Here is a 9659-nt window from a genome sequence, read left to right on the forward strand (position 1 = left end):
CCGTGTGGAAATCAGAGCTGTGGAATATAGTTCCGCTGATGGACGAACCATGTTTGGCAGTAAAAGCCTCACAAAGTAAGAATATATTATTGCTTTGAGTTTATGAGAAATAAACTCATATTTCTCTCTTCTAGTCTTGCCCCTGAGAATTCAATATATTAATTTAGTTTTTGCGTTTGCACTACTTTGCTACTGGACCGCCCTATACCATGGTAAAAAGTCACAACATGTAACAAATACTTTAATCATGTTTTAGAGTAGACCAGCTAACTACACTTACAAAAGTACTGTGCCAGTACCACATACTCAAACATACTTAAAGGGGTAGTTCACCCAAAAAAAAAAAATTAAAATTCTGTCATCATTTACTCAAAATGCATCTTGCAACTGAGAGAATATCTTCTTTTGTGTTCAGCAGAAGAAAGAAATTCATACAGGTTTGTAATAGCTTGAGAGTGAGTAAATGATGACAGAATTTTCTTTATGGGGTGGACTATATCTTTAAAAGAATACTATAGTATTACCATGGTACATGTCCAAAATACCTTGTAGTACCATGGTACTTGTAGGTATTTTTGTGCCGTATGACATCTACTATTGTAGCTATACTTATTATATATACTAAGTACATAAATTATGTAATGAAAAAATGTATTTGACATTTAACAAAACGCAGTTCCCATTTTATTTTGAAAATGTATTTAAACACACATATATGTATCAAAGATTAAAGTGTGTTTCAAAGATCAAAACAATACAAATTTAATGCAGCTTTAATTTTTTTAATATACATTAGCATATGTTCTTTTTAATTTATTTTTTTCCTGAGTAAAAAATAATGACTATCATACATTTTTACCATGATTTACAAGACCTCCGCTAAAATTCAATTCCGTGTATCTATAGTTTGTGTACCAAAAAATCTTGTCAGTATATTTAGAACTAGAATCATTAGATGACATTATAAAACTCGTCTTACAGATCACAGTTCAGCCCCCAAATCTAATTAACTGTAATATTAATTCTTTACCACTATCCTTCAAACCACTAGGTTTTACCCATTTGTCAGCTATGGGTAGTTTTAAATCATTAAAAAATAATACAATTTAGTATGATCATTTTTTTCTTTTATACATTTTTAGAAGTACATAAGCATGCTGTTCCATTTTTACATTAATATTATATATTATATATGTTAAATGTTGTTTTTGTTTACATAACATATATGAGTGTACTGTTTATATTTATTATGTATATATAAATACACACACACATGCATGTATATATTTAAGAAAAAAGTGTTATGTTTATATATTAAAAATATTTATATATAATTTAAATTATATGAATATAAATATATACATGTAAATATTTTCAAAAGATATATTGTATGTGTGTGTATTTATATATACATAATAAATATACACTGTACATACACACATACTGTATATTATGTGAACAAAAACTTTTTTGTCCTTGTGACTAAACTGCATTGCAGAGGGATGTTAGCATTTTGGCAGCGACAGGTGAACTGCTTGATGTCGTCAGACAGTGGCGTGCTGCTGGCAGGCAGCTAAACAGAGAAATCACATCAGTCGAGATGACGAATGGCTGGCTCTAGTCCGTTCTAAAGATTAATGTTGAATAAGTATCTGGCTTCACAGCTCCTGAGCCACAAAGTACGCAAGACTAAGCATTGCTGCGTCCACTAATTGTTCAAAGTCATCCGGGCATCGAGGCAACTTCCTGCCTGGCTACATCCAAAAATCACAAAAATATGTAATGCACCTTCTGCATGAACGATTAAGAAAAATAATACACAGAGCCACCCCCCACCCCCCCTCCTCCTCTGTATGGCACACACGTAAAAGGACCAAAAACACTCAGGCGCTTTGAAGTAGGGATGTTTTCACAGCAGGGAGTGGATGAGGTAATGTTTGAGTTGTCTTTGCGTCGCTTTCCGAGTGACTGTTTATGCTAGGTGAGAGGTTCTTCCTCATAGCTGTGGAGTTTTAACTTAAATGTCACAAGTCCCTCTGTTTCTTCACTCTGAACTCAGGAAAGAGAATGTCACCGTTATTACCAGTGAAATATTTGTCTAGCTTTCACTGCTGCACCTTTATGTCTTTAGGAAACAGGAGGAGGTGAGGGGGGCCGTAACATGGTAGTATTATAGCTGGCCTCTTGAGGAACTGCCTGAATGTTGTTCATCCCTATGTCACCCATCCCTGAAAAAACAAGCAAGCAGTTGGGTGAAGTCATGCGGCACAGTGATGTGAGTACAGCAGTTTTGGTTCTGCACAGATTAAATGTAATTTGTGTAAGACCTATGACCAATATACAGCTCATTATTAAAGAATTAGTGCTTCACTCAAGGTCAAAAAACTTCTGAAGCCCGTTTATGCCTCAGAGTAAAAAAAGAGTTATTGTTACTTTATTTCTCGAATTTTATATCATGACAATCATCTATTTGCAACTTAATTTCTTACATTTGAAACTTTATTTCTCATAAATGCAACTTTATATTTCAGTTATGACTTGCTATATTTCACTGACTTTATTTCTTAAAATGTGACTCAGCTGCAACTTATGTTTATGACTGTATTTCTCATATGTGCATCTTTATTTCTTGTAATTGTGACTATTTCTCTCAGTTTTCACTTTAATTATTGCATCTGTAACTTTATTTCACATATGATATCTCACAAATTAGACATATCTCACAATGTAACAATTTCTCAAAATTTGACACCACTGCAACTTAATCATACATTTGCATCTTTCAGAATTGCATCTATTTCTCACATTTTTTACTTTAATTATTGCATTTTGACTTTTTTCATAATTATATCTCACAATGTCACAATTTCTCAAAATGTGACTGTTTCGTACAACTGGAACTTAAACTTACATTTACATCTTTATTGCTCATAATTTTGACTATTTATCATGTTTTTAACTTAAATTATTACATTTGTGACTTTATGTCTTATAATTATGACTATATCGTGTATGAGTATTTCTTGCATTTGCAACTTTATATCTCACAGATGTGACTTTATATTTCTATATAACTGCAACTTAATCATAAGTTTTTGACTTTATTACTCATAATTGCATATTTCTGACATTTGCAACTTCATTTCTTATATTTGCGACTTTGTTTCCCGTAAATGTGACTATTTCTAATGTTGACTTACAGATCTTACAGTTTGTATCACACACTTGCAACTTAATCTTACATTTGCTTCTGCATCTTTATTTCTCTTGGAATTGTGACTTTATATCTCAGAATGTGAATTTGTATCTAACTGTTTATTTCTTGCATTTATGATTTTTTTTTCCCTCATACATGTGACTTTTTCATTCATCTCATAGTTACTTCCATGATGCATTTCAAAACATATTTCATACACTGTTCACAATTGAAAAGACACCTAAAGATAATGATCCAAAAGTATAGTTTTTACAGTGGCATTTACCTTCGTAAAAGTTTGCACAAAAACCACAGCACTAAGGTGTTGTGGGTGGTTGCCAGAGGATTTTTTTCACCCATTTTATTGTAAATTTGATTGCAAACCGTAAGTCTGATTCATTCATTTTAGTAGCACGAGGAGTTGTGGGATGATTCACACACAAAGTTTAACAAATTTATCCATGAATCTCTCACCTGGATTCACATTTCTCTCACAGTTGCACTGTTGTACCTTAACCTCTCTTAACCCATTGATTCCTTGAGAGGGTTCATTCTAAACTCAGCTCGACTCAATGAGGACATTTTTTCTTTCAGAAAACAAAATGGGCCTTTTTCCTCAAGTGAAGCGAGGGCTGCTTTCTCCAGCATGTTTGGATTAATAAGGAGTGATTGATGAAGACAGGAGAGGAAACATTCGATTCCTGCTCTGCTCCCGTTCCTGTGAGAAAAACCATGGGAAAGAGAGCTATAAATAAGAAGTGTTGGTCCATGTGCAACGACCATCTCGCTTAGTCAAGCCATGGATGTCTGTGTGTGTGTGTGTGTGTGTGTGTGTGTGTGTGTGTGAGAGTCGAAGTGTGTCAAGTGTGTGTGCACGTTGTTGGTATGTCAATTTGGCATGAAGGACAGACTGGCGACAAGGTTTGGAAACAAGGCAAGGAAAATATTGACCAATCATGCACAGCAAATGTCAATACATAAGCTTCAAATGTGCTCTTTTCTGCAGGATTAGTCCATTACTCAAACATTCACAATGAGTTGAAGCATGTTAATATTTTCTACATAAGTTTTTACCTATACAAGTATATATTTCTTTCTCCAGTATTTAGCTCCTGAATCACCCAGAAATGCGTCATTTGGGCTATAAGGTTTGCAGACCACACAGGAACTAGGAAATATGTAAATATATGGTGTCTACAGTCGGTTACAAGTCATAAAAGCATGAAAAGCCTGTTGCTACAGCTTGGTCCGCTTTAAGGGAACATCACAGTTTCACAAATGTTGACTTGTCCTAAGTGTACATCGATTTTTTTTTTAACTTGACTGAAGTACTTTTCTAAAAATGTGGCTTTTATTGTAGTTATCTAAAAACCCTGAAGCCAAAATCAACAACAAAGATACCAAACCAATCATGTTTTGTCATCTGAGATAATGAAATTTGCAGATAAAACCGTGACCTTCTCCATAAAGTCCAGTTGCACATATCATAAAAAGGCAGAACTCAACACATGCGAAGTTGAAGGGTCAGCACATATCATTATATTTCACTCATGTGACACAGACGTAGGTGAAACAACAAACCCGGGCCTAATTAGCTGCCCTGTGTGTAAAGTTTAGCCTTAGAAAAATAAACCCCCACCATAAAGTGGCGTAGTGAGGTAGGGTGGAGGTGCCCACAAGGAAAGATTTCCTGAGTTCAGAGGTTGGCGATTTCATTCTAGAAGTGCTTTCAAATGGATTCTTTTTGTCACTGCTGATGTAAACAATCAAACAAGTGTTACCACTGAACATCTTGTTCTTGACAGCTGTGTTAACAAATTAGCATAACAAACTACAGCTGGATAAACTTGTACCGAAGCTGCTTTAACACTGATTTAAATGTGCTGTCGTATATGTGATACTCGCAAATTATAAAATTGATTGCACATGTCGGCGCAGCTTAATGAAGTTGTTAGCATGAACAAAAAAGGCCTTTTATTTTTATTCACTGCTTACAGTTGCATTGGTAAAAAGGCCTGTTTGATCAAGATATATTTGATCATTTACAGTTATGCATTTGGCAGGCACATTGCATTCAACTATGCATTTTTCAGTTCATACATTCGCTGGGAATCGAACCCATGACCTTGGCATTGCTAAAGTGGTGTCCTTTACTGTCTACAAAATAAACCTTATTTACCCTACATTATTCATTTTAATACTATTCATCGGTGCACATAATTGCGAATTAAAAAAGTTTCTTTTTAAATGAGATCAAAATGCAATAAGATAATGTTATGAATTCCTTCTAATCTTTAAGAGCCAGTTTCACAATCCAATCAATTCCCAAATGATAACGTTAGATCAGCCAAAAATATTCTTGCTGAAAATCCTACTTCACTTGGAAATACACTACTGTTCAGAAGTTTGAGGTTGGTAAGAATATTTAATGTTGTTGTTTTTGTTTGTTTGTTTGTTTTTTTGAAAGAATGTAATGTTTATGCTCACAAAGCCTGTATTTATTTGATGAAAAAAACATGTTAAAACATATGAATTTTAATATGAATTTTCAGCATCATTACTCCAGTCTTCAGTGTCACATGATCCTCCAGAAATCATTGTATTTGCTGCTCAAGAAATATTTTTATATGATTTTTATCAGTGTTGAAAACAGTTGGCCGTTTAATATTTTTGTGGAACCCATGATACATTTTCAGGATTCTTTCATTTAGAATTTAAAAAAGGACATCTACTATGAAATAGAAGTATTCTGTAACATTCTAAATGACTTTATTGTTGCTTTTGATCAATCTTATGTATCTTTGTTCTTTGATCTTTACACACTGTGTTCAACTTGAATGTATTACTATGACTTTTAATAACATACAGTTTTCCCAGGACCAGGATCTAGACAGATTAATAGCCATGGATTGCAAGCCCATAAACATGTATACATTATATTAATTTTCGTTTTCAGACACTAAAGCAACATTGAACATATACATTTTATCAGTAAGTGATTTCGGTATCTCCACCAGCTGAGCAAGAGGAAAATTAGTCGTGAGCAATGGCATAGCTTTGTTCTTAGTCATGCAGGGTTGAGGCGAGCAACATCACGGCTATCTCGAATATTTCACACTAAAAAGGAAACTTGGAAAGGTTGAGAAACGCCAAGAATCTACATTCCCTCTCGAACCGTTGGTGCGAGGTGAAGAAAGGTTAGCACGGGCCCTAATACTTCTTTAATTGGTTGATTTCAAATTAAATTTGCATTAGTTTATAGCTCTCAAAACAATCGCCCCAGGGCATCATAAACAGCAAAACACTGGCAAACAATTCCAACGTTCTCTTGCAAGTCAAATCTCGGAACTCGGCATGCTGTGTAAGGTTGGCCAAAGTTATGGTGAGGATGTTTGGCAGGGCCAGTATTGACACTAGAGCTACTCACAACATGCCTTGTTGAATCTTGGAGTGCTATGGGTTTCAGTTGACTGCAAAGGTCATTTAGGTCCACCCAGTTTCCCAAGTGAGTATATAAGGGTACTGCTCAGCTATGTGGCACTGGGGCTTTATTATTATTTTTAGAGGTGGTATAAATGCGACGTTTCACCTCTTATCTACCCACACTAGATCGAGACTACGGCTGTGTTCATATCACAGTTAAATGTGGCATCTATGTCACATTTTTAATTCTGGTCTTGGCCACTTTCAAAAGTGGAGATAAATCAGATATCTATCAAATTTTTTTGCCATGCAACTTCAGTGTAATTTTCTATAAAGCAATGAAAACTGATTGTAGAGATAATTGATGCCAGTGGTTTCTACAATCTACTTGAGACTCACAATGCTTTTGGGAAACACAGGGCAGATTGGTACTTGCTAAATCGAATCAGTGACGCGTTTCAGTATTTTGATTTTATTTTATATTACTTTTTTTTTTTTTTTTTTTTTAGCTAGGATACATTAAATTGACCAAACGTGACAGTAAAGACATTAATATGTACTCTATATTTACAAAATTATCATGGTTCAGACAACTTATATTTCAACAATGAAAATAAAAAATGTTTCTTGAGCAGCAAATCAGCATATTAGAATGATTTCTGAAGGATCATGTGACACCGAAGACTGCACTAATGATGCTGAAAATTCTGCTTTGCATCAAATGAATAAATTATATTTTACAATATATTCAAATAAAAAAACAGTATTTTAAATTATAATAATATTTCACAATATTACTGTTCTTTCTTTATTTTTGATTAAAAGCATAAAAGTCAATTTATGTTTCAACTTCTAAAAGTCAAGTTATGTTTCAAAAACATAAAAAAGTGGTAGTTTGTTTACAAAAAAATAAAAAATAAAATTCCAGAATGTATGTAAATAAACATTTTTCATATAGTAAACTTGCCTCAAGTGAACTACAGAATAGCAGCATGGGTGAAGACACTAAGGCCTCACACATGTTGCTATTCAGTTGTACACTGAATGAGAAAGAAACAAAGCAAAGGATGCATTTGTTCAGAGTTTCCTGGCGTGCGGCCTGTCATGCTTAGGTGGAAAGACATGTCATAAACACCCTTCATAATAAAAACCACATCTGAGAGACACTGACCTGCCATCGGTGCTCACACACCGCTGAAAACCAGGCTGATCAAGAATAAATCCTGAATAGCCAACCAACAGTGATTTTAATGTTTTCCAGTTGCACCATCCTCTGCATTTTAAGGCTAATTTTCGACACAATGATTAGGGCATTTCAGCGCATAAAATACTTTTCTCTCACTCTCACACACTAATTTTCCCTGAAAGCGCGACGGCCTGCCAACAGCCGCTCCAACACGACCAATTACTCCAACATCTCGCCGCGAAATTGTATATCACACAATTACTCTACAGAGAATCAATTAACAGAGTTTGGTGCTGAAAACCTCAGCAATGCGAGTCGACAGCGCTGGCGGGAACATGTATGCGTCGCTTAGCTTGGACTAAACGGTGGCACGGCCACGCGTGTTTTGCTTGGCAGCCGCTGCGGGCCTGTACACAACACACAGCGCTGACCTCATATCTTTCATGTATTTGGTAACACAATAACAACTGCGCAGGGTTTAAGGGCCTCAGAGAGACCGCCAGATCTGACGCGTTGCCCGAAGCTGTGCAACACTCACTCAGTGCTAATTGCGAAGCATAACAGGCCTATTTGTGAAAGCGCATGTAATGCACGAGGTGTAAGTTAAGTGCTGTTGAGAGGCGTGTGACTAATGAAACGCTCAACAATTTATCAGCGTCTATAAATCATTGACGTACTACCACAATATAGCATAGCCTAATAAAGTCTTGATATGATTAACTTATCAAATGGACATATGATTTACTAGAGACACCAACATATTTAGGAAAAAACTGTGCTAAAATACAATATTAGAGTTAATATATGAAAAAGAAAACAGTGGTAACTTGGTATTACTCACCTCTTTCATGAAAAAATAAACTCTGTTTGAAGAACATCTCATATTAAACTACTATGGTTTTACAGTATTACAATAACCGTATGGTGGCGTTTTTGGCATAAACTGTGGTTTGGAGAGATTTTTCAGCTCCTTGAAAAATTGACTTTGGCAACCATACTTTCCGCCCAAATACCACAGTTTCAGGTCTAGTTACTACAATAAAACTGTGGTAACTCAGTATTAGTCACCACTGTCATAAAAATAAATTAAACAATGACAGAAAGATTCTGAAAGCGTCAAACTCTGTTTAAAGAATATCTAATGTTAATTTATTTAGGTTTTGGTAGCAATAACAATTGCTTGGTATTTTAGAAAAACAGTAGTTACCATGGTGAGTTTTGTAGTAAGGGATGTTTCACTATAGAGCCAAGTGCAAAAGGCATTTATGATTTTTTTTTTCATATGATTGTTCCTACACTGTACTACACAAAATATTTGTAAAAAAGGTAACATTTTACAATAACAGTACACGAAAAATCCTGTACTAATATTTAAATTAAATATTACTTTAACATGAACTAATGATGAGTTAATACATGTATTAATCAAGAACTAACCTTAACTACGACATGAGTCATATGAATTCATGTGTGAATAATGACCACACTGACTACATGCTAGTACATGTTTGTCAGTACACTACGGGGTAAGTTTTCACACATGCAGTCATTTGACTCAAGTTAACCTCTACACTGTAAAAAGTGAAAGTTGACTTAACTTAAAAAAATCGAGGAAACCCGTTACCTTAAAGTTATTAAGTAAATAATAATAATAATAATAAAAAGTTAAGTGAATTGTCAAGTAACTTTTTTTATTTTTTATTATTATTTAATTAATAATTTTAAGGCAACGGGTTTCCTCAATTTTTTTAAGTTAAGTCAACTTATTTACAACTTCGAAAAACATTTTTTACAGTTCACAACCTGACCGTTTTTATTTTTATATATTATCTCCATGTTGTTGCCAGGTTATGA

General features: G+C 34.5%; 1 long non-coding RNA gene across 1 annotated transcript; it reads left to right on the forward strand.

The window, feature by feature from the left end:
* The first annotated feature begins 12 nt into the window (after nucleotides 1–12).
* On the forward strand, nucleotides 13–3906 carry LOC131542943 (uncharacterized). The gene is made up of 3 exons (XR_009271828.1): nucleotides 13–75; nucleotides 2132–2275; nucleotides 3791–3906. It is a non-coding gene; the product is annotated as an uncharacterized LOC131542943 (long non-coding RNA).
* Nucleotides 3907–9659: the final 5753 nt, after the last annotated feature.

The sequence above is a fragment of the Onychostoma macrolepis genome, chromosome 06 (assembly GCF_012432095.1).
Source record: "Onychostoma macrolepis isolate SWU-2019 chromosome 06, ASM1243209v1, whole genome shotgun sequence".
NCBI classification, from domain to species: domain Eukaryota; kingdom Metazoa; phylum Chordata; class Actinopteri; order Cypriniformes; family Cyprinidae; genus Onychostoma; species Onychostoma macrolepis.